This window comes from Pseudorca crassidens, chromosome 2, assembly GCF_039906515.1.
Source record: "Pseudorca crassidens isolate mPseCra1 chromosome 2, mPseCra1.hap1, whole genome shotgun sequence".
NCBI classification, from domain to species: Eukaryota; Metazoa; Chordata; class Mammalia; order Artiodactyla; family Delphinidae; genus Pseudorca; species Pseudorca crassidens.
In genome coordinates, this window is record NC_090297.1 from 127,569,206 (window position 1) to 127,595,483 (window position 26,278).

General features: G+C 36.7%; 1 protein-coding gene across 9 annotated transcripts in view; it reads left to right on the plus strand.

Moving 5' to 3' along the window:
- Positions 1-26,278, plus strand: part of DNM3 (dynamin 3) — a 570,760-nt gene that overhangs the window by 255,538 nt on the left and 288,944 nt on the right. The gene's annotated exons all lie outside the window — the stretch shown is intronic.

A 26,278-nucleotide genomic window follows, 5' to 3' on the forward strand; every position in this document is an offset into this window, starting at 1 on the left:
GGTGCTGCTTCTTGGAACTTTGGGGAGAAAAACAATATGGAGTATAAGAAAATTATAAAAGTTATTAAATGAAAACAATGAAGCATTTGGGAAAATTAGAAGCTATGGCAATTATTCTGTAGATTACAATGGCCAGATTAAGCCAGGGTGTGGTATAATGGATTTACCTATAAAACTTTCCTCATGGTCAGAATTCTAGCTCATAGAAGTTTATACTTATTGGAAAAGCAATAATATAGTGGCATAAGTGCATACTTTAAATCAGATCTGGACAGAAACTCAGAACAGTTTTCAATTATACTGCCTCCAAATGCTAAAATCATGTTAATTGTGTTTCTGTGCCTTTACTTTCACTGAGTACTTCAAAGCCCATACATTATGGAAGTTTTATAACTCAAGATAATAGAATTGGGGTGAGTGTTATAATAGAATACAGATCCCTTATCCAAAACTGCTGGGGCCAGATGTGCCTTGAAGGTCAGAACTTTCTGGATTTTAGAAAAATATTGCATATATTATATATTACCCAGTATTCCTGTGGGGTCAGAGGCAGCACCCTGTAATTAAATGTATTGTATCTCTGCAGTGAAACAAATGATAATCACACCAAGTAGATTAAATGAAAGACATAAATATTTTCACATCAAGTCAGGTTTTGCTGCCACATTTGTTGCTGTTGTTGCTGTTGTTTTAACCTTTCACTTTGCAAGTAAGAGGTTATGAACCTGAATATCTTATTTTTCAGAACCAAATCCAATAATTAAACATGATATAGTATATTTTAAAGAATCCTTTATTGTTTTTTTCTGCTTAGCAGAAATGAACCATAATGACTTGAAACCCCTTTCTTTATGAATCTGAATAACTGAGGTTGATTTGGGTTTGTATTCAAAAATCAAGAAGCTCAAAAGACAGGGAGCCTTGGAGCTCAGCCTGCTAACTGATGTCAGCCAGCTTTAATGGTTGGTGGGGCTAAGATACTCTGCACTATCCTAGCAAATGCTTCATCCATTCTGATATCCTCTTAGCGCTCCTGATTATAAGAGATGGCTGTGCAGAATCTATTTTGAATACTTTAGAAGAATTTGAAGAAAGAAAAATTCCTCCTTAAAGTCTAAATCCCCATTTGTTTTCACCTGCCTAGAAATTTGTCTGCTTAGAAGTTCTACGTGCTGGTGTCAACAAATGTATGAAAAAAATGTGAGCACACAATTAGCCTAAAGTTGCACTGCCCAGAAATTTCAACATAAACTTCATTCATCCCTTCACTCATCACTTGTGTATTTGAAACTTTTGAGAGTGAAAAACTGTGATAGATGTTAGAATGATGAATAAATCATGGGCCCTGCTGTCAGGGAGCTCACATCCCAGTGGGGATTATGGTGAGTAATTGAAGTCTGTCCTCCTTTTCAAGGTTAGCTCCTTCTGATACTTCAGGCCTCACTGAAACATCACTTCAGTAAGAGGCTGGCCCTGACTGTTGAATCTAAAGTCACCTTTCCTCCCCCAAATCTTGTCATTATTATCTATCTTGTTTATTTATTATTTTTTGTTTTCTTTCACTAGGACAGTAAGCTCCATTAAAGCTATTTCTTTTAAATTTTATTTATTTATTTTTTTGGCTGTGCTGGGTCTTTGTTGCTGCACATGGGCTTTCCCTAGTTGGGGTGAGCGAGGGCTACTCTTTGTTGTGCTACATGAGCTTCTCATTGCAGTGGCTTCTCTTGTTGTGGAGCACGGGCTCTAGGCACGTGGGCTCCAGTAGTTGCAGCATGTGGGCTCAGTAATTGTGGCATTTGGGCCCTAGAGCGTGTGGGCTTCAATAGTTGCGGCGCGTGGGCTCAGTAGTTGCGGCTTGCGGGCTCTAGAGCGCAGGCTCAGTAGTTGTGGCACACAGGCTTAGTTGCTCTGTGGCATGTGGGATCTTCCCGGACCAGGGCTCGAACCCATGTCCCCTGCATTGGCAGGCAGATTCTTAACCACTGTGCCACTAGGGAAGTCCCAAAGCTATTTTTTTTGTGTGTGTGATGGTGAAAGCAGTGGAGTATCATTGTAAGGTTTTAAGTGCAATCATAATAATACTTTAGAAAGATCATTTTGCCTATAGTGTGGAGAAAGATTTTGAAGGGAGGACGAGATTAGAAAAAGTAGACTAGTTAGGAGTCTAGTCTAGGAGTCTAGCCTCCTAACAGTTAGGAGTCTGTTGCAGACAAAAGATTATGATTATTTGGGCTAGCTAAGCTCTCTGTACTAGATTTGAGGAGAAGCTGATGAATTCAGGAGATATTAAGTAGAAAGAATCTAAAGGATTGTGATGAATTAGATGTTGAGGAGAGCACTGGGGATTGTCAGCAATGCAGCGTGGACATCTGATTTAGGCACAGATGAGATGGTGGTGCTCTTCATGGAGAAAGGAACATAGTGAGGAAGGGTAGATATGTTGAATATAGTCACTGTGGAAGATTGGAGTAAAAATATCCAGTGGGAAGTTGGATGAAAGTGCCTAGAGTTCAGAAGAGACAGAGAACCATTTATTCCAAAAGTAGGGAACCACTGAAAGATTTCCAGTAGGGAAGGGGTATCATCTGATTTATATGTTGGAAAGATCTGTGTATTAGTCATATGAAATGATTTGGAAGAATAAAACTAGATATATGGAAATTGGTGAAGACATTTCTGAAATAATTCAGGTAAGAAAATACAAATGTCAATAGCAGGAGGTATCTAGGAGAAAGGTTCAAAAATATATTTAGAGGACAGAAAGAGTTATAAATAGTTGTGGAGTTGGGTGGGGGGTGTTAAGTCATTCTCCCAGGCTATGGCTAGAGAGGTCTACTGACAAAGGGAGTACAAGTGAAGGAGGAACAGATTTCAGTGGAGGTGGGAGAAGTGGTGGTGATTTCAGTTTCAGATATATTTTTTGTGCCTGTTGGAGATGTCAGTAGAGTTTGAGGTTCAAGACTTGTCTAGACTGGAGATATAAGCTTTACAGTTGTCAATGTGTACATTGTAGTTGAAGCCATGGGAGTAGATGAGATCACCTCCAGAAGATGAAAGCATAGAAGGAAATGTGGGATTTAAAGGATAAAAGAGAAGAGTTGGGACAGAACGAGGAACTGAAAAGGAGTCTAAGAAGTGATAAGAGAAGTAGGAAAACTTGGACAGTTGTAGAATGAGAGCTCAGGGAAGAGAATGTTTCAGAGAGGGAATGGTCAAATAGTATTAGATATTTCCAAGAGCTCAAGAAGCACGGGGGAAGTTGTCAGATTGGTGGACTGGTAGAAGGTCCTGCACATTGTTTGGACCACCGAGGTAGTACCAGTCCTCTTGGTCTTATGAATTGCTTTTCTACTCCACAGCTGGAAGGTAGAACAAAGCTAAGAAAGCAGACAATGGAATTAATACCCTGAGCTGAAGTTTTTCCAGGGAAGCAGCATTTAAGGTCAAAAGAGCAGATGAGTTAAAGTTTTGAAGACAGTTTGAAATAAAGGATTGATATTAATGGTTCTGATTAGTGTACTAGTCATGACATTAGTCAGGAGAGGTTAACCAAGTAACAATCCCAGGATTTCAGTAGCTTAATATAATAACAATTTAATTCACCCTGCTATGGCAATTCAATCAAGTCATCTAGATGGGGCTGGGGTGAGGCAACCCTGCTTCACGTGGTCAGTCATGGACTTTCGAATTCTCTTCATTCTTCCAAAAGATGAGAAAGAACGAAGCCTGAGTGTCTTTTTGAATTATGGTTTTCTCAGGGTATATGCCCAGGAGTGGGATTGCTGGGTCATATGGTAGTTCTATTTTTAGTTTTTTAAAGAACTTCCATACTGTTCTCCATAGTAGCTGTATCAATTTACATTCCTACCAACGGTGCAGGAGGGTTCCCTTTTCTCTACACCCTCTCCAGCATTTATTGTTTATAGATTTTTTGATGATGACCATTCTGACCAGTGTGAGGTGATACCTCATTGTGATTTTGATTTGCATTTCTCTGATTATTAGTGGTGTTGAGCATCACAGGGAGAGGAAGGGGAAGCTGGGATGAAGTGAGAGAGTAGCACTGACATATATACACTAACAAATGTGAAATAGATAGCTAGTGGGAAGCTGCTGCATAGCACAGGGAGATGAGCTTTGTGCTTTGTGACCACCTAGAGGGGTGAGATAGGGAGGGGGTGGGAAGGAGGCTCAAGAGGCAGGTGATATGGGGATATATGTACACATATAGCTGATTCACTTTGTTGTACAGCAGAAACTAACACAACATTGTAAAGCAATTATACTTCAATAAAGATATAAAAAAAATAAAGAAAAAGAAAGAAGCCTGAGTGAGGGAGGTTTGTAAGGACGAGCCTGGAAGTGGCACACATCTTTTCCATTTCCATTCCACTGACCAGAAGAACTCAGTCATGGCCTCACCTAACTGCAAAGAAAACAGGAAAATATAATCTGAGATTGGGCCCAGAAAAAAAGAAAAGACAAAAGATGATGTTGACTGAAAATTGAAAGGAAATGGGGAAACAAGGGCACTGGGGTTTTTCTGAAATTATAGAAAATGTGTACCAGGATTAAGGGGAAAAATGGTAGGGTTGGAGGTTGAAGTCAGTGAGTGGGATATTGTATCTCAAGGTTTAAGAGGGAAGAGAATGCCGCCTTAAAGTCATAGATGTTATTGGAATAAGAAGGAACAGACGCTGGAGGAGGGAAATGACAAGTGATAGCTACAGATATTTGTGGAACATTGTCTTCAGAAAGTCTGGGTAGTAAAGAGAAATAGGGATGAAGTTTTCTGGAGTTGAATGTGTTAAGGGCCAGGATATATTGAGACCAGGAGGATTGATGTGGCTTTTACATAACTGATAATCCATTCCTTTAGCTGTAAAAATCTACAGCAGGAAGTGCTGATGTGCTCTTTGGCCCAGACTGCATCCAACTGCAACTGTGTAACTAGGAAGACCTTTTCCTTTGGCAGGGAGCAGAGCAGGTGTTTGCAGGATACCTCCTAGTTCCGGGCTATCAGGGTACCTTCTAGTACTAGGCTTATTGTCAATTTTGTTTCCCACCAATGTGCCTTCTGTTGCTCTAACTTTAGAATCAAGTGTGAAATTTGGCTTTCCCAAACCTACAAGTCTCCAGATAACTGGATTCTCAACCTTCTTGAATTGTAGGCTGTAAGGTAAAAAGACCTTTCTTATCAACAAAGGGTCTCTTCCCTCCCTACTTTCTGAAAACTAGTTTCAGTAGACAGTAGTCTCTTTCCCTTAGGACCCCCTACAGGTCCAAAAAGATCAACACACTCCAATATTCTAAAATTTTCCTACCAAGTTCCCTAGTTCTTCCATCTCCGTAAGTAATAGTTCGAGACCACTGTTAAAAGAGGTGAGAGTTTAATCAGCTATTTTACAGCTGGATAGCAAAGACTGCCAACTTCCTAGGCTACCATAGAGGGCTTCTAACAGCCCTCTCTCCTTCTTTGTCCACTCAGCTAATTCCACCTTTCAGGGTCTGTCACTTTTAATTCCCACACTCATGTGACTTCTTGGTACCAATATCTATATCAGGATTCTTTCAGATATAAATTTCAGAAGAACTCAATTTAAATGACCTTGGAAGAAAGTGAATTAATTAGTTTACATGATTGAACATTTCATAGTTAAGTACTATTTATCCATGGCTCAAACAGTATCAAGATGAACTGATTTGATAAACCATGATGAACTAGACAAACTCTTTCCTGTTTTTGGTTCTGCTTCTTTGCTATTGGCTCTGTTCTTCGGCCCCAAAGACTTGCAATATGGCAGCCAGGGGGTTTCCTTCCTGGTTTGAATCCCACAGAAATAAATGAGTCTTTCTCCCAGATTCTCAGAAAAACTCCTGAGATGCACTCTGATTAGACAGGCTTGGATCATGTGCTCATTCCTGAACCAATCACTGTGGCCAGAGAAAGAGATATACTGATTGGCTTAGGCCAGATCACATGGACTGGAAAGTGGAGGTGGTTTCCTCTCCACTTGAAGTCAGAGCTGTTGTTAGAAGAAGAGAGAATAGGGGCTGGAGGAGGTGCATCAGAGATGACGGCTACAGGTACTTGTTGAGCATTGTTTGTCTTCAGAACAATTTAATTTGGGTAATAGGATTCTTGTATGTTTTGTCTTCTTGAAGGAATATAAGATTTTTAATACTTCATTAATAAAATCCTATTTTCATTTATTGATTAAATTTAATAATTTTCCCAATTCATCCTCTGACTTTCTATCTCCTTCCTCCTCCTCTTTCTTTCTTTTTAAAAAATAATTCTATTGACTATACAAAATTGAGAAGTAATATAGTGCAATTGTTCTTCAGAGCTGGAATTGTGAAGCCACTCTGGGAACAAATTATTTAGGCTTCCTGTTCCTCAGGTTTCTAACTTATAATAAGCTGATAAGAATTGGAACTGCTTCATAAGGTTTTTGTAAGTATTAAATGAGATAATACAAGTTAGGTACCTAGAACAGGGACTGGCTGATAGTAAGTGCTATGTAAAGTACTTCCTATTATTATTGTTGTTGTTGTTATCTATTTGTATTATTCTGTTAGTCTTCAAGAAAGATAGTAAAATAATTGCTTTTATTTTCAAATTGAACCTTTTCTCCCTTGGAAGTGGGAAGACTGTTACAAAGCAACAATGAAATCTGCATATCCAGTAATGGTTCATGGATTAAATTTTTTAAGGTTGTACTCCATTTATAGTTATTATAAAATATTGGCTACAGTCTGTGTATTGTACAATATATCCTTGCAGCTTATTTTATATGTAATAGTTTGTACCTCTTAATTCCCTACCCCTAGATTGCCCCTCTCTCCAGTGGTAACCACTAGTTTGTTCTCTATATCTGTGAGTCTGTTTCTTTTTTGTTATATTGACTAGTTTGTTATATTTTTCAGATTCTACATATAATTATTATCATATAGTAGTAGTCTTTCTCTGTCTGACTTATTTCACTTAGCAAAATACCCTCCAAGTCCATCAGTGTTGTTGCAAATGGCAAAATTTCATTCTTTTTTATGGCTGAATAGTATTCCACTGTGTATGTATAGCACAGCTTCTTATTTTGTTCATCTGTTGATGGACACTTAGGTTGCTTCCATATCTTGGCAATTGTAAATAATGCTGCTATGAACATTGGGATACATGTATCTTTTCAAATTAGTGCTTTTGTTTTTTTTTAGATATATGCCCAGGAGTGGAATTGCTGGGTCATATGGTAGTTCTATTTTTAGTTTTTTTGAGAAATCTCCATACTGTTTTCAAGTATTGGTGGCTGCACCAATTTACATTCCAACCAACAGTGTACAAATGTTCCCTTTTCTCCACATCCTTGCCAACATTTGTTATTTGTGTTCTTTTTGATGATTGCCATTCTGACAGGTGTGAGATGATATCTCGTTGTGGTTTTGACTTGCATTTCCCTGATGATTAGCCATGTTGAGCATCTTTTCATGTCCCTGTTGGCCATCTGTATTTCCTTTTTTGGAGAAATGTCTATTCAGGTCTTCTGCCCATTTTTTAATTAGGTTTTTTGTTTTTTTAATGTTGAGTTGTAGGATCTGTTCATATATTTCAGATATTAACCCCTTACTGGTCATATCATTTGCAAATATTTTCTTCCATTCAAGTAGGTTGTCTTTTCATTTTGTCGATGATTTCCTTTGCTGTGCAAAAGCTTTTAAGTTTAATTAGGTCACATGTATTTATTTTTGCTTTTATTTCCTTTGCTTTAGGAGATAGATCTAAAAAAATATTTACAATTTATATCAAAGAGTGTTCTGCCTACATTTTCTCCTAGAAGTTTTCTGGTTTCCAGTTTTACATTTAGGTCTTTAATCCATTTTGAGTTTATTTTCATATATGGTGTTAGAGAAAATTCTAATTTCATTCTTTTATGTGTAACTGTCCAATCTTCCCAGCACCACTTATTGAAGAGACTGTCTTTTTTCCATTGTATATTCTTTCTTCCTTTGTTGTAGATTAATTGACCATAAGTATGTGTTTATTTCTGGGCTCTCTATTCCATTCCATTGATCTACGCATCTGTTTTTGTGCCAGTACCATGCTGTTGTGATTACTGTAGCCTTGTAGTATAGTCTGAAGTCAGGGAGTGTGAATCCTCCAGCTCTGTTCTTCTCTCTCAAGATTACTTTGGCTATTTGGGGTCTTTTGTGTTTTCATACCAATTTTAGAATTTTTCTAGTTCTGTGAAAAATACCATTGGTATTTTGATAGGGATTGCACTGAATCTGTAGATTTCCTTTTCTGGTGTGGTCATTTTAACAGTATTAACTATTCCAATCCAAGAACACAGTATATCTTTCTATCTCTTTGTGTTGTCTTCAGTTTCTTCCATCAATGTCTTATAATTTTCCAAGTACAGGTCTCTTACTTCCTTAGGTAGGTTTATTCCTCAGTATTTTATTCTTTTTGATGTGATGGTAAATGGGATTGTTTCCTTAATTTATCTTTCTGATAGTTCATTGTTAGTATATAGAAATGCAACAGATTTTTGTATATTAATTTTGTATCCTGTGACTTTACTGAATTCATTGATGAGCTCTAGTAGCTTTCTGGTGGTGTCTTTAGGATTTTCTATGTATAGTATCATGCCATCTGTAAATAGTGACAGTTTTACTTCCTCACTTCCAATTTGGATTCCTCTTATTTCTTCTCTAACTGCTGTGGCTAAGACTTTCAATACTATGTTGAATAAAAGTAGAGAGAGTGGGCATCCTTGTCTTGTTCCTGGTGTTAGAGGAAATGCTTTCAGCTTTTCACCATTGAGTATGATGTTAGCTGTGGGTTCGTCATATATGGCCTTTATTATGTTGAGGTACATTCCCTCTATGCCCACTTTCTGGAGAGTTTTTATCATAAATGGATGTTGAATTTTGTCAAAAGCTTTTTCTGCATCTACTCAGGTGATAATATGGTTTTTATTTTTTGGTTTGTTAATATGGTATATCACATTGATTTGTGGATATTGAAAAATCCTTGCATTCTTGGGATAAATCCCACTTGATCATGGTGTATGATCCTTTTAATTTATTGTTGGGTTTAGTTTGCTAATATTTTGTTGAGGATTTTTGCGTCTATGTTCACTGGTGATATTGGTCTGTAATATTCTTTTTTTGTAATATCTTTGTCTAGTTTTGGTAACAGGGCGATGCTGGCCTCGTAGAATGAGTTTGAGAGTGTTCCTTTCTCTGCATCGTGGACTAATTTTTGAGGGCAGCTTTCTGAGTACAGAACAAGAAAAATGGCTTCACTCCAATATTCTAATAAGCAATTTATATCACGTATTTTTAAATAGATGTTATAAATTTTTAGAACCAATCAGCAGTTTCTTTATCAAGTTCTTTTAATTAAAAGTACTTTAAAAAACATTTTTGTAGGAAGAATTGTATAAATTTTTGCTCCATCTCTCTGTTAATCTACAAGGTAGCCAATTTTAATGAAACCTCTATCAATGCTCTAACAGGAGTTTGTGCTTTTTATTAAGAAATAACTGAATATTTAAAAATTCTCAAAGATTTGTGGCAAGGTATTATATATACCTTTAAGAATATAAATGATTATCTGTATTCATGATACATTAAATAGATGTCCCTTATCAGCAAACAAGTGTAAATGTAATTTTTATTACACGTATAAACACATTTCTAAAATTATGCAGTTCAAGTTCGTGGGAATATAATTTGTCATGCCAATACATGCATATATCACAACTGTTCTAGCATGTACCTTATCTGTAAAATGAGATCTATTGTTCTTAGCTGAGTTTCTTTCCTGTTAGGATAATATAGCGTTGCTTGTTGCTACTTAGTCTGACAGGGAAGTCTTTAAGTTTATAAACTAATTCTGAGACTTCCATTTTCCTTGATGTATTAGTTTCCTAGGGCTGCTGTAACAAAGTATTACAAACTGGAGTAGCTTAACACAACAGAAATTTATTCTCTCAAAGTTCTGGAGACTAGAAGTCTGAAATCAAGGTGTGTTTGGGGTTATACTCTCTATGAAGGCTCTAGGGAAGCAGCTTTCCTTGCCTCTTCCTGCCTTCTGGTAGCTCCTAGCATTCCTTGACTTGTAGCTGCCTGACTCTAATCTCTGCCCCCATCTTCACATGGCTTCCTTCCAATGTGTGTCTGCCCATGTGTCCTCTCTTCTTCTTTAAGGACACCAGTCATTGGATTTGGAGCTCACTCTAATGCAGTATGACCTCGTCTTAACTAATTACATCTGCAAAGACCCTGTTTCCAAATAAGGTTACATTCTGAGGTTCCATGGACATTGTGGGAGACACTATTCAACAAACTATACTTTGGATACTTGAAGATTTTCTTTTTCTTCTTCTTTTTAAAATGGCTTATTATAATAAACTTTACCTAGGATTTAGCTTTATAATTTATCACTGCACTTTAATTGTTTATTAAACTAAATTTATAATTTGGACCATTGGAACTTTAAAAGGTATTTTCTTTATTATTCTGTTTTGAGAAAATACTAATAGCTTCTGTTACTGAGATAAATCACAGCTATTCTCTCCTTCTGCATGGTACCATTCTTAAAATATTATTTTGATTAGTTTTTTTGAGGGTTGCTTCCTGAGAATTTTTTAATTTTCTTTAAAACTCTGTAGCTTACAAGATAATTTATCATGAGGAAAAAATGAAACATTTAACACTTTTTTTTTGCGGTACGTGGACCTCTCACTGCCGCGGCCTCTCCCGCCACGGAGCACAGGCTCCGGACGCGCAGGCCCAGCGGCCATGGCCCATGGGCCCAGCCGCTCCGTGGCACGCGGGATCCTCCCGGACCGGGGCGCGAACCCGTGCCCCCTGCATTGGCAGGCGGACCCCCAACCACTGTGCCACCAGGGAAGCCCTAACACTTTTTTTAATGGTAATACACACACTCTCTTTTTCCTTATTCATTTTCTATGTCATCTACTCTTCTCTCCAGTCTCACCCCACCCTCAAGAAAGGGCAGGAGTGGGAGGGAAGAGGATGGCAGAGAGAAAAAACTGACAGAGAAATGGACCCATGAAGTTCCACAGACATGTTGTGGAACTATAAATCCATATAAGATTTGGGAATTTCCATTTTCAAAACCTACCAAGTAGGAAAGTTTTATTTAGTAAAAAAGATGTAACAGAGTGAAAGGCTGTCTACTCCCACCAATTCTGTAGAAATCACAACAGTTAACACTGATTACTTATAAGTGTTTCAGGTGTAGTTATAGGTACTTTACACACGTTAATTCATTACTCCTCCCAACAACCTTAAGAGGTAGGTACCCTAATTATTTGTATTTTACAGATAAGGAAAGTGAGGCATGGAGAGGCCAAGTCATGTGTCCAGTCATAAAGATAACTGACAGCACCAGGATTCAAATCCAGGCAGTTTGATTCTAGACCTTTTTCTCTTAATTACGGTGTTAACCACTGCTTCTAATAGTTTGTAAATTGCACAAAGAATTTTATTTAATAGTCTCAATTATGGCAAGTCACATCATTTCAGTCATTCACTCTTATTTTTATTTATTACTTACATTTTTTCTTAATCTAAAGTGGATTGATCCTGAATAGAATGAACTTGGGTTTGTATAAATTAACCTGATTTGGTCATTGTGGGCTGCTATAACAAAGTAACATAGACCAGGTGACTTAAACAAAAAACATTTATTTCTTGTGGTTCTGGAGGCTGGAAGTCCAAGATCAGGATGCCAGCCTGGTTGGGTTCTTGGCGAGGGCCCTCTTCCTGTTTATGTCCTCACGTGGCCTTCCACGGTATATGAAGAGAGAGAGATCCCATGTCTCCTTCTCTTTTTATAAGGTATTAACTCCATCGTGGGGAGATCTTCATGATCTCACCTAACCCTCATTACCTCCCAAAGGCCCCACCTCTTAATACCATGCCATTGGGGGTTAGGGTTTCAGCATATAAATTTTTGGGGATCATAAACATTCAGTCCACTGCACTGATCAACAATGAAAAACTATAATAGCTGTTAGAATGTGTTTCATTTTTTATTCCTTAATTCTGTGAAAGTATCTCCAGAGGGGCCAATCAATAGCTTATAAAATACAACCAACTTATTTTAATAAAATCAACAGAGGATGGAGTCCATGAAAGCCACACTTAGTGAAATGTATGGACTGCTAATTTGTTCTGTATCTTTTAAATCTAGACTTCTACTTGAAATAGCACTTAATGTATGTCTCGTGATGTTTTTCCAGAAAATACACAGATGTGCTTACTGTAATTTTACAGCCAAGTTACATCTTAATTGAAGGTTTAGGGCTAAAAATCAGTGAGGAGAAAAACCCTGTGTATTCAGAATTACCTTGAAAAATCCCTTCAGTAGGCAGAATCTAGCCCTACCTTTCAGCTGTGATCTTTCCTCTGGGCAGTTGAGGCCTGGTCTTGTTTCACCAGGGGAAATGGGCACCTGGGCAAACTAAGGATTTCCCCTCCTGCCTCTCTCCTGCTATCTCACAGCTACCCTTCCTCCCTCCCTGCTTCCCTCTTTTCTTCTTTCTGTCTCTTTTGTCCTAGTTGCCTGTCTCTCTCTCTCTCTTTAACATGATATATTTCATTCCAGTAAATTAAGTTCCTGTGTGACTTGAATTCCCTGGAATTTTTGTAACATGTAAAATTTTATTTTCTCCCACTATTATTTTATTAACCACTGTAATTTCAGGCCTGAATGTTCCTCTGAATTATCAGATAAATGACATCTTGGTGTCTTCCTGTTTATGACTATTTTCAGTGTTCATGGACATTGGAATTGTATCATTCTCTTGTTCCAGGATACTTAACTCTCACTGTTTTAATTTTCACTTCTTTAATCTCCACTCCATATCTTAGAGAAGAGGTTTCCATTTTATTCCTACACAGCCACCCAGGTGGTGGAGGAACTCCACATGGGTTGCTACTATTTGGCCCAATACCAAAAGTTGCTGGTTTTCTCTCTCAGGCAGGTCTATCATAAGCCAAACCTGTGATAGACCCACCCAGGCCCCTCCCTCCCCCAACACTGCCCACTCCACCCCTTACTGCTCCTGATTGCAAGCCTGGGGAATGCCAGTGATTAGCTGCTAGATGTCTCACTCGAGTCTCCTACAGCTTCACTGTAGTAGAGTTTCTCCCATTTCCATCCCTTACCAGCTAGCTTATCATCTAATCCTTTGGCCACAGTGACTTTTTAAGTAGTTAGTCAAGGATAGATAGAGCTAGTACTCTAAAAAAGCAGAAATCTCTGCTCAAATTTTCTTTAGTTCTTGCTTCAGCCCTTCCCTTATGTGCACTGTATAGCTTATTTAGCACAGAGTTTCAGTGTAATGTATGATTTTTGAAGCTTACTTTTTGTTTGTTACACAAGAAATACATAAACACATTTTCACTGTGAAAAAAGTAATACAGATCAAGTAAATATACCCTTGACCCTTACCCAGTCTCATTCACCTTCGTAGCTATAGCTACTGTTATCATTCTGGAGCATATGTACACATATACATACATACCCAAACACGTATGTACATACACACATGATTTGTTGATTTAAAAAAATAAAAGGTTTGTACATATTTTACACTATAGTTGTTAGCTCCACAAAGGCAACGACTTTTGTCTCTTGTTCATTGATATATCTGTGACTAGAACCTGGTATACAGTAGATGCTCAGTAAATATATGTGAAGATGAACTAACTTTATCTACTTAATGATATGTCTTGGAGATCTTTTCATGTAAGTACACAGACAGAACACAAGACTTCTTTTACTGGCACATAGTATTATTGTATATTCCACAGTGCAGGTGTGCCAATGTAAATTTAACCATTCCCCTAAGGATAGGTATTTGTGTTGTTTCCAGTTTTTCCAAAACAGTTGAACCAGTTTATAAACCCAACAACTATTTATGCGAGTACCGGAATCCTCAGTACTGGATAATTATATTTTATATAATTTTGAATAATCTGATGGGAAGAATAATATATTATTTTGAGTTGCATTTCACTTATTGCAAGTTATAGAGCAGCCTTTCAAATATTTAATAGACATTTGTATCCTCTCTCCTATAAAATGTCTGATTATGTCCTTTGTCCATCTTGAAAGGACTGTCGTGTTATTTTCTCATTGACTTTTTAGGATTTTTATAGTTTTGATATTAATTTTATGTGTATTATATATAGTACAAATATTTTATGCTTATCTATCACTTGACTTTACTGTATATTATAAAACAAAAGTTATAATGTTGATTTAGACAAATTTAAAAAATTTTGTGGCATTTATATTTTATCTCATATTTTCTTCTAATAAGATTTTTGTATATAGCTATATGAAAAAGAAAATTATTTTCTTGTTGATCACATACTTCTATTCTTTAAACCTCAGTCACTTATGTCTATAACTTACTAGAGACAGAAATTCTTTTCATGCTTATTGACCAGTAGTATTCTCCTTTTCTGAATAAGCTGTTCATGCCTTTGCTTATATACTCTTTGAAATTTTTCTTTTACTTTTCTGACTTATAATAGAATTTTTATATAATAATGATATTGCTCTTTTGCCATATTTATTAGCAAGTATTTTCTCATTTTCTTGTGTATGTTTTAATTTTACTTAACAGGTATTTGAGATAAAAGTTTAAAAGTTTTTGTAGCAAAATCTGTTACTCTTTTCTCCTGTCATTTCTTCCACTGCTTTTATGTTTAGAAAGGTAGTATTCACCTCAAAAGCAATTTAATATTCACCCGTGTACTTACAGCATTTTTATTAAGCCATTATTGACATTTGTCTCTGTAATCCATTTAGGATTTATCATGGCACATGGTAGAAGGTAAGGCCTGGGGAGCAGAGTGTAGGCATTAAGAGCATGGATTCTGAAGTCTGATAGCCAGGCTTTAATATCTGGCTTTGCCACTCATCAGCTATGGGCAAATTACTTAACATCTTTGTGCCGCAGCTTCCTCATTTGCAAAAGGCATGTGACTGTTGTATCTGCCTGTTAGGGTTAATGGGATTAAACATATTGGTTCATGTAAAGCACTGAGATCAGTCTTTGCACATTATAACAGCTCAATGATTATTGACAATGACAATAATAATATAATAATAATTATTAAAATGTTATTCCACAGGAGCGAATGTCTAAATATAATTTTTTTAATGATTCATACCATCACAATTGGTTTGCAATACTTCTGTGATCATATAATAATGGCAACAATAATTTTAATAATTATAGCCACTTACCTTTCTTGAAAGCTCAGTCTATGGGTGGGTATTGCACTGTGTTCCTTACGTCAATGTATGCAGTTCTACAACAACCCTATGAAGTTGGTTCCATTATTTCTCCTATTTTATAAATGATGTAGCTGAAGTTTAGAAAAGTTAAATAGTTTACCATAGGTCGTAGGATGGATAAGTGGCAGAATTCTAGCCTCAGTCCAGGCCATGGCCGAGTTCTTATCCTAGGATCTGGATTATTTATCCCTCCATCTGTTGATTTTTGTACAATGACATACTTTTTAATTATTGCAGATGTCTAATATATTTTAATATCTGCTTGGTCATTTTCTTTCATTACTTTTTTAAAAATGCATTTTGCTTTTGTAGATTTTTCATTTGAAGATTAAAATCTTTTCATATTCCAACTACAGTTCTGTTTGAATTTTGATGAGATATTTGTAAAGCTTATAAACTAATGTGGGAAAAAGTCACATTTTTCATACCCTTTTATCCCATCCAACCAGATGATGATTCCTTCTGTTTACTATAATTTCCTGGGTTTTTTCCCTTAGTATAAGTAAATTCACATTTCTTGTTAAAATATAAAATAACTGGAATACCCTTATGTTGTAATTATAGAGTGTTTTTCAATTATATTTTCTAATTATTTAGTGCTATAAAATGAAATTATTGATTTTTAAGCATTTATTTTGGGTTTGTGGAATTTACTGTATTATCTAGTAGTTTTTTGTTTTTTGGTTTTTGGTTTTTTGGGGTTTTTTTGCGGTACGCAGGCCTCTCACTGTTGTGGCCTCTCCCATTGTGGAGCACAGGCTGTGGACGCCCAGGCTCAGTGGCCATGGCTCACGGGCCCAGCCGCTCCGCGGCATGTGGGATCTTCCCGGACCGGGGCACGAACCCGTGTCCCCTGCATCGGCAGGCAGACTCAACCACTGCACCACCAGGGAAGCCCTATCTAGTAGTTTTTAATTTAATTTTAATTTTTATCTCATTTATGGAGTTGTATCTTTTATTTCTATTTTCATATATTTTTCCTTTCAGAACATTATAAAATTATAGTAGATTTTCTTAGCTTTTCTTTTTATCTTGATGGGAATGTTTACAACCATTTGATGTTGGCTTTTGGTTTAAAATATATTTACTGTGATAAAGAAAGAAATGCCTCTATTTTTCTGCAACTGATATACTCAAATGAGAAGTGAGTTTTGTTGAGATGATCATGGTCTTACATATTGAACAAATTATGTAATTTGTTATACTGATAGATTTACTAACCATCCTTGCTTTCCTAGTGTAAGCCCAATTTGGTCATTGGTGGGTGATTCTTTTACGATTGAATTAGTTTTCCTATTATTTAGCTTAAGATTAATATATTTTACCTATGAAGTAAAGTTATTCTTTATAAAAATAAATGAATATATTTATGAATAAAAAATGAATGATTTTGCAATGCTATTAAAATTCCTAGTGAAAGAGAAATATCACAGAAACTGAGGAGAAAAGAATATTGTATGCCTCATTCCTCATTATCTCAATTTACTTGATAAGACAGGAAGTTGGGCTGTTTGTTGAGAGCTAGGGAGGTGGGAGTTAAATGTTACATGGGAGTCTTAAGAAGATAGTGAAACTCAGTATAGGTACCAAGTAGAATGTAAAGAGCAGCAAAAGGGCTTTCAGCTGTTGGCCATGCTGGGGTCTCACTACCAGTTCAGATGCTGAGACTCCAGTGTAGAGATGCTAATTTCTTTATTTGTTATACTGAGAGAATCCCAGTCCTTTCAATTTAGCAAATTAAGGGATTATCAAAGAACAAATCATAAAACCTCACCGACAACAAAGGTGCCATGGGATCTTTTGTTAGTGATGATATCCATGTCCTGTATCTGAAGGTCCTTTTGAAAGGGTGCCACTGATTCACCATCACAGTGAAAATAGAAGTAAATCGAAGCTGAGAAATTCTTGTATGTATTTCCAATAGAGCTCTTTTGTTATTTTTGTTCATTGCTTCCCATATTGAAATCAAATCCACGCAACATAAGTATGTCCCCAATTCACCATGACCAAGGCAAATTGCAGTTTCTGTCCCTTGAGCACGAATCATTTCATACTCAGTGCAGTAACATTAAAGAACTTTTCCTGAGTCATAATGTTTAGCCCAGGAGCCTCAAAATACAGAGACATCTTTACATTCTTAAGACAGAGAGAGTCAACTTTCATTGAGAGTCCTGAGATGTATGTTTATAGAAAAGAATGCTCATATTGACCATGTCAGTTAGACAGGGGAGGGGACCTGGTCATCAGCCTTGTGGGCTCCATTCTCAGCATCACTCCCAACTCACTGCTTTATTTTGAGTCTCATTGTCAGGTACCTAAATGTTGGAGCATTTATCCCGGCATTAGTGTAAATTGCTGGGATAATTTATCATAATTTAAAAAAAATTTGTTTTGTAATGGGATAATTCCATTTGAGAATAATCTTATTTTTTCCCTCAAAAATTTAAATATATTTTCTAATCTTAGGGTCTCAGATTTCCCAGATAGTAACTTTATATGTCAGTTCAAAATTTTATTTGCCCTGAATTCCCCACCCCTTTGTGAAGTACCTCCTTTTCTTCTTTCTCCAGGCAGCTCAATGAACAGGTCTCTAATAGCTTCTGCAGAATCATATTAACTTTTCCTCAGGAGGAGTTTGAGTGGTACAAGAAGATTGTGATTTAATCACAGTAGTCCTAGTAGATTGAAAGAGTTAATGCTGGTCTCAGATTTATCTGAAAAATCGTGGAAAGACCAATATGGTTTATTTTCCTAGTAGCATATATTTCCTAATTATGTAAGTGCAGAAAATAAAACTTATCAGAGATGATCTCTTGAGCAAAATGTAAACTTGTAGAGCTTTAAACTAAAGGAATAAACTGTCTTGCCCCCAAAGTAACTATGAAATCTCTTTGACTCAGCAGCCAATCCATTCCCACCTTAGGGAATTCCATTAGGCTGAATTCTATGGGATGAGTATTTCCACTCCAGGAAATGAGTGTCCTGGCTTCATAATTGAACCTAAGTTCCTTGAAGCTTTGTACGGTGCTCTTGCCTCACCAAATAATTGGCTCAAGTTTTTGTCCTGATTCCTGGGGAGGTTATTTTCACTCTTGGCCTGTGACGGATGGTCCCTGTGGGTAGATTGTGCTATGTGCTGCCATTTATATTGCCTGGATGGAGCACTACTTGGGAATACTCTACATAAATAAAAATGAGTTTTAGAAATACAAATATGAATAGGAAATTCAGTCATCATAATTTGTTTCTAATGCCTATGATTATTCTTTGTTTGCAGTATAGTATGAATTCTTTATATATGGAGTTCTACCACTTCCAGCTCCTTTTCTGAGTTTTAATTCAAGTCTCTATTGACTTTTTATAAATGTCTTTTATGAGAATGCACTATCATAACTAAAACATGAGTTTAATAGCAAGTCATTTGTTTCCTGCCCCAGTCTACTAAATATAATCTTAATTAAGGTAAGACATTTTTAACATACCATTCTCTGCGTTTAGTTTTTTAGTGTTTAGTTTTTAGTTTAGTGTTTAGTGTTTAGTTTTTTTTTCTCTTCAAAAACCTTTTCCTTCTCCAGCAACTCTGGTCTTCCTGTTGACCTGCTGTAAAGTAGAGGCGGGGAAAAGGAAAAGGAGGATTTGTTTTTCAGAACTCAACTATCTATAAATGACTTCCTTTTGTTTGGTACATCCATTTGCAGGGTTTCATTTTCAAATGCCTGGTTACAGGATCCATGTCCTGGAGGAAGGAACCGTGTCATCCTTCACTCATCCTGTGCACATAGCTCAACGACTGCTCCAAATATTATCTTCTATCACTTCTGGCATTTTTTGTACTTCTCCTCTTCCTGAAGTTCATAATTCATGTCACTGATTTCCGGTGCATACGGAGTCAGGTTTTAGAAATATGAGACAATTTTAAAATTACAGATGCAAAGCCTAGTGTTTGAGCCAACATCTGCAACTAGTTTACAGGATTAAGCAAAATAGCTGCTCTGGATGACTGATATTTACCAGGGCCTCTCCATTTCCCATCAGAAATTAGAATGCCTGTTATTTATATGTTCTTCAGTTTTCAACAGAAATCAGGATTTCATCTGTTACATACCTCATTTTATTAAGTTTCCTCACAGAGTATCTTAAGTTACAGCCAATTTTCAATTAGCCATGATTAAGGAAGTCAGGAAGAATATGGGTAATTAAAATCCACAAATAATTAAAAGACTTATTTAACCAGAATTCAACACGCTCTCCTAAAACTTTTTGCTGAAATTACAAGCAAGTAAAACATCTGATGTGATTTTCATTTGTTTTGTTTTGGTGCAAACAAAAAAATCTGAACTTGCCACTCCCTTGCTTATAACCACTCAAAAGTACTTCTTTCCAATTAGGATAAAGTCTAAACTTTAACATCCATTATTCATTCCGTGCCTGCTTCTAGTTCCTTCTCTTGCCACTAGCACTCTTGAATTCTGTGCTCTGGCAATAGTGACCTTCAGTCAGTGCCCTCAGTGGTCCAAACTCTTTCCCTGCTGGGGCTTTTGATGTGCTCCTTCCTGTGCTTTAGAATAGCTTCTTTTTCATTTTTGCCTGAGTAACAACTTCTCATTTTCCTTAGTTTATCACTTCCTTAGGAGTACTTTCCCTATCCTCTATAGTATTTTCAGTCCTCTGCTGTATGTTCCCATAATAGTCTGTCCCTTTCTCATTGAATGTTTGTGTATTTTCTTGTTTAATATTGTTCTTCTCTGTTTGCCTGTAAGCTCTGTGAAATCAGAGACAGTAGTTGCCATGCTCACTGCTATGTTCTCTGTGTCTAACGTAGTGCCTACTCATGATAGGTGTCCAAAAAACTGTCGAATGAGAGTTATGTATTTTAAAATCTGGAGGTAAATGACCAAATATGTAAATGACCTCTAAAATATTATGAGGTTAACATTCAGAAAGGAACATCTAGAATATATTATAGCAGCTTATTAACTTTGAATGTTACTTTTTGTCATCCAGAGGAAACAATTGGGTCTTAATTTATAATTGTTACTCAGAGTTGTCATTTCAGGCTTGCTTATGGTGATTATTCAAGTTTTCCACCTAAATACATCACTCAAAAAATAATTACATATAACTCTAAAGTGTGATTCTGATTGTAATAAATTCCAATTTTATAAAGAAACTGATTTAAACTTGATTAACAGTTAGAGCTAACCACCCAGTTATGAATTGTATTTGGACTCCAGCAGATGCTGTTGCCATCTGAGATAGGTGTGTTCTTCATTTATCATCTTTGATCTTTACGTGGTAGATATCTCCTAGGCATTGTGACAGCACAGTATGCCTGCTACAGTATGCCTGCGGTGTTCCCCCTGGTTTAGAGCCATTATACTGATAATTTATTACTAATCTGTGATCTAGGGAAAGTATAACTATTTCAAAGGAGCATAAAGTACAGTTTCTACTTTGATAATATCTACCATTTATTGAACATTTACCAGATGCCAGACTTCATCTCACTTAATAGTCACAACATCTACTTGAAATTGGGACTATTAGCTCCAATTCTCAGATCAAAAAATGAGGCTTGATTAGACTAAGTAACTTGCCCAAGTTCATACATCTAGTAAATGGCAGAACTGACATACAAATCCCAAAAGTCCATGCTTTCAACTAAGCTATAATCTTATTGTGATCATGGGAGCAAGGCAGACACAATTGCTAGTAATTCAAAACAAGATGATGTAAGTGCTAAATTCAGATAATGAACAAAATAAATGTTCAGAGAAGGAAGAGATCCATATGGACTACTGGAGCTTCTTTATTATTTATTAAAATAGTATCACAGATTAATTCCTTTTTTTCCTTAGAGTGTTATATTACCCAGAAACTGCTACATGTATTTGTACTTCTACCTATTACTCTGGTATATTTGAATTTTAAATAATCATGTCATAAAATTAGCTACCACTTTTTTAGTGGCTGTTTTGTATAAGGTAGTGTGTTAAGTGCTTTGTTCTTCAACACACTTTAACCTGGATCCTTGAAGGACAACACATCTTCTTGCTTCTCATTATGGGCCAGAATTTCCAGGAACTTTTTAAAAACAGGTTCTCTGTTTGATATATATTTTCTTCATTGACCAATTATTAACTTTTCAAAAAATTTTTTTCTTTTTTCTTGGCCACACTGCCCGGCTTGCAGGCTCTTAGTTCCCCGACCAGGGATTGAAATCGTGCCCCCTGCAGTGGAAGCACAGAGTCCTACCACTGGACTGCCAGGGAATTCCCTGGCCAATTATTTACTTAAAAACATTTTTTTGGAAGAAATTTTTTCTGCATCTAGAAGATGTTGTGCAGGTATTGATTCATTACATGAAATCAGGGTTGCATGGGAGACCTTCAACTCTGTTCCCCATCCATTCCAATCTGGCTGCTTCCCCTCTCCATCAAGCCACAGAAATAATGCTTGGTAAGGTTGTACCTCCAGCTTGTATCTGTGGAGCCACAGTGGTTTTTCAAATATTGAATACTTTTCAGGGAACTCTACCTAATGCACTGTGGTAACCTAAGTGGGAGGGAAGTCCAAAAGGGAGGGGATATCCCCTCTCTTTTGGATGTGTATGTACATGTGTATGTGTATGGCTGATTCATTTTGTTGTGCAGTGGAGGCTAACACAACATTGTAAAGTGACCATACTCCAATAAAAATGAATTTTAAAAAAGTCAACTGATGAGAATACTTAATTTAAGGAAAACTTAAAAAAAATATATCAACAGATAAAATTCTGTTGCTGTTTTTCTGAAACTAGAGTGATCTAACACACTTTCTGAAAAACATATAACTGATATCCCTTTTGAGCATATCTTTACACTTTAAATGTTCCAGCCATTAAAGGAAAAAGGTAACTAAAAAAAACCCGAAAATGACTGGCTGCTCCCCCAAGTGCCTGCCTATCATCAGAGATGCTGAAGTTCCTCTCTCAGAATCCCTACAACTTCCCCCTTATCCAGACTTTGAAGGCAAAGTTCTGGTACAGAAGGGGACTTTTAGTACCCTACCCTAGTACTTTGACCCCCACACCCCTTCAGATTGGCCATGCTAGTATAATGCCATACTAGTTGTTAATTATTTTTAATGTTTTCTCTTCAATAACCCCCATGTTACCCAAACCAGTGAATAATTTTTTACTTTGAATCGTACTTTCCCTCATGGTATCATATGACTTTTTCAATCCTTTTGCCTTATTAAAACATTCTCTTCTACTGACTTTTGTTTTTTCTCCCACCTTATAGCCACTCTTCTCTCTCCATTGTAGGTCCATTCTCTCCTCCCAGCCATTATATATTGGCTTTCCTCAAGGTTCAGTCCTTAGTCCTCTTTTCTTCTCACTCAAACTCTCACTTCATGTCATTTTTTTCGTACGTGTGGTTTTAATCACACTGATAATCAACAATTCACAAATCTGTGTATCTTATGATGACTTCTGTATAGCCAGTAGTTTATTTTGCATGTTCACATCTTCACATGTCCAGACTGAACTCATGACTTATCCCTTAACATATTCCTCCTACTCTCTCTTAGAGAATTGGCCTCCACAGTCTGTCTAGTTTCCAGAAACTTAAACCTTGGGAGTTGTCCTTGACACCTCATTCTTTCTTTTCTTTTATCTCCAATTTATCATTTGTCATTTAAATTTTTCTTTCTAAACAATTCTCAAATGTGTCCACTTCTCTCTCTCTGCCCATTTTTACCACTCTTGTCAAAGTTATTATTGTCTATGATTTAGGAGATCTATCTGATCTCCCTGCATTCTCTCTCCCCTCTCTCTCTCCTCTCTCTAACCTCTTTATCAGACCAGAGATAGAAAAGCAAATGTTTCATGATGCAAATCTTATGTTGCTGCCCTACTTTAAACACTTCAAAGGCTTCCCATTCCTCTCAGGATAAAGACCAAATTTCTTCCCATAAATTACATGGCTAAGCATGATTCACCTCCTCTCCAGGCTTATCCTGCATAAGGCCCATTCTTGCTTTCTGTGCTATGACCATCCCATCCCTACTCCTGGCCCACACCCTTCATGTTAGTGCAAGTGCTAAAGTCTTCAAGGAGGCCTCCTCACATACCCCATGCAGGTCAGAGCTCTGTTAATGCACTGAACCACTTCTTGGCAGCTGCACCAGCCACAGCAGTAATTCTGTATTTATCTGTGTGCGTCTTTGCTTAGTGTCTCTTCCGCCATTTGTCCGTAAGCTCCATGAAGTTCAGGGACTGGGCCCCTTTTTGTTTTGGTTTTTGTTTATCCTTGTAGTTTTAGTGTGCTGCCTGACATATATCAGGTACTCACTAATTTTATAATAAATAATGACTAACGTGCTTTTCCTTTCTCTCTTAAAGAAGCTCTCTGGATTACTTTTAGTAAAATATCCAGATTCTACTCAGAGCTTGCTAATTATGTGGTATCTTTTCCTTTGTATGTGTGTGTATTTTTGTCCTTGAATGTGAGAAATAGATGACAAGCTTAGTTCTCATTCTGTTTTGTATCATTTGGAATCTCTTCCACATGGAGGGTTCCCACTAACTTCAAAGGAAGCTCTGCACATGGAAAAGATACACAGGAAAAAAGTGAAAAAAGTAGAGCCCTGATTTTCATCATGGTTAATGGCCTGGATCTTGTAAAGGTTTAGGTGAGTAAATTCTGAGAATAAACAGCTCATTCTTAGTGAATTCTTCAGAAATAGCTGTGCATGTGGCAGAAATAATGCATAAACAGGCAGTTGGGACAATTCTGGGAAACAAGGAGAGGGGAAGAAATTCCTCAGGAGTAATTTTGAGAATCAAGATAATATAATAGCTTAGTGAGCCATAGAGGCATGAAAAACGTACTCATTATGTGAACATGGGCTAATGTTCTGGAAGAGACTCGATGGAAAGGGTTTCAGGTGCTTTTATGGGACAGAATGCATGGAAGCTGATGGAGACACCATAGAGGTAGTCCTTGTAGATTGGGGTGGTCCAAAATAAAGTGGGAAGGAGGCTCCTTGTGTTACCTGGCGAGGTTATTTTACGAAAAAAATAACTTAGAGTTCTACTTAACCTGTAAAATTTTATTTATGTGGTTAAGATTTAAACTTATACCAGTGTTTTTAGGTAAAGGTTGATTTTTACAGACAAACCAAAAAGTTATTATCTTTTGGGGAGCTGTATCTTCAAATAAAAAGGGGATTTGATATGAATATTAAGCATCGGTTTCTTATTTTCAGTCAGTTTTTATTGCACACTGTTAATATATTTTCAGTCAATCAAATCAGCTCCTTATTTAAAATAGTCAAGCTTCTTTCATCATGATCATTTCCCACGTTATATTCCATAACTATTTCTTTTTCTGTTGTGCTGTGGAGTTATTTCACTACCCGACTATTGGGAATCTGCCTCAGTTTTCCAACATGCTGTGTTCATTACACATTAAAGGGAATCTTAAGAAATCGCCTGTTCAAAGCAAGCAATAATGTGATGGCAATTTGCATTTTTAATACCATGAAAATTGTAGGAAAATATAGGAAAATTGAAGGAGGAAATAAATATAACTTTATATCTTGCCACTAATTTTCAATCACAGTTGACATTTTGGTATATATTACAGTCTTTTTTCTATCCTTATCTTAACACATATAACCAAAATAATACCATATTTAATAATACTAATACATACTGATCTAAGTCCTTTATATATATTAACTCATATTTTTCACAACAGCTATTACAGGTGTTATTATCCATGTTACGTATGAGGAAATTGAGGCAAAGAGACTTACCCAGTGTCATCCAGCTAGCAAGTGTTGGAACTAGGAGGCTGTCCCAGATGGTCTGACTCCAGAGTCCTGCCCAGTGTTAGCACTCCCTTGCAAAAATGTTATCTCACATCATAGCATAGGTGTTTGTCCTCAGCTTAATTTAACATCAGATGAGTATATCATAATCTGTTAACCAGTTTCCAGTTTGGCAGATAGGTTGTTTCCAATTGCTTGCTGTTAAAAACAGTACGGCCGCCAACATCCTTGTATGTGTTGTGAATTAAGGGCTAGGGCTCTGAAGTCGGACCACCAGAGAGACTCTATTTTATTCAGCTGCTAAGGTGCTGAATCCTCTGAGTGTGCTCTGCACAGCAGAGCAAAATGTAAGAAAGCCTGTTAGTGCAATAGGAGCCTGACTGTAGTTCCTTTACCTGTCACATAGGGAAATCCCCCCTCAAAGGATTACTATGTGGATTAAAAGAAATAATGTGCATGGAGCTCTTAGCACAACTCCTGGTACAGAGTAGTGTTAGTAAATGCTAGCTATTGTTATTTTTCTTGAATTCCTAGAAATGGAGTCAAACTGTATTCTTTGCCTGTTTCAGATACTTACAAAACTCTGTGCTCTGATTTCCTAGAAAGTTAAATCCATGAAAGGAACATCCAAACATAAAAATGTCATTTAGCCCATTCATTTGTAGTAGTATTTTATAGAGTCTAAAGAACAAAACAATATTTCATCAAATATTTGATTATTTTGTATCTTAATTTGTATCTTAATATCTTAATTTAAATCTCCTTAGATATGCTTTACCTTATTTGTTTGTTTTCACAGCTTCTTTATCCCAATCATAAGTTCAATGGTTATGAAAATCTATTTTTCACATTATGTCAGACCATTGTGCATAGTTATGGTTGCTCTCATTTGTGATAAAATGGGCAGAGCACCTAGCACAGTGCCTGGTCTATCATAGGCATTCAGTGCATATTGGTTGGCTGACTTATCAAGTGTCTTAGGGGAGAAAAACCTTTGAACACTTTCCTGAATTAAACTTATCTTTTAAAACTGCAGGCATGAACCCCTTTCTTCCTCAGAGTGTGTGCTGTCTGTGGGCAGGCTAGCTCCCAAGTTGAATAGGGGAGAGG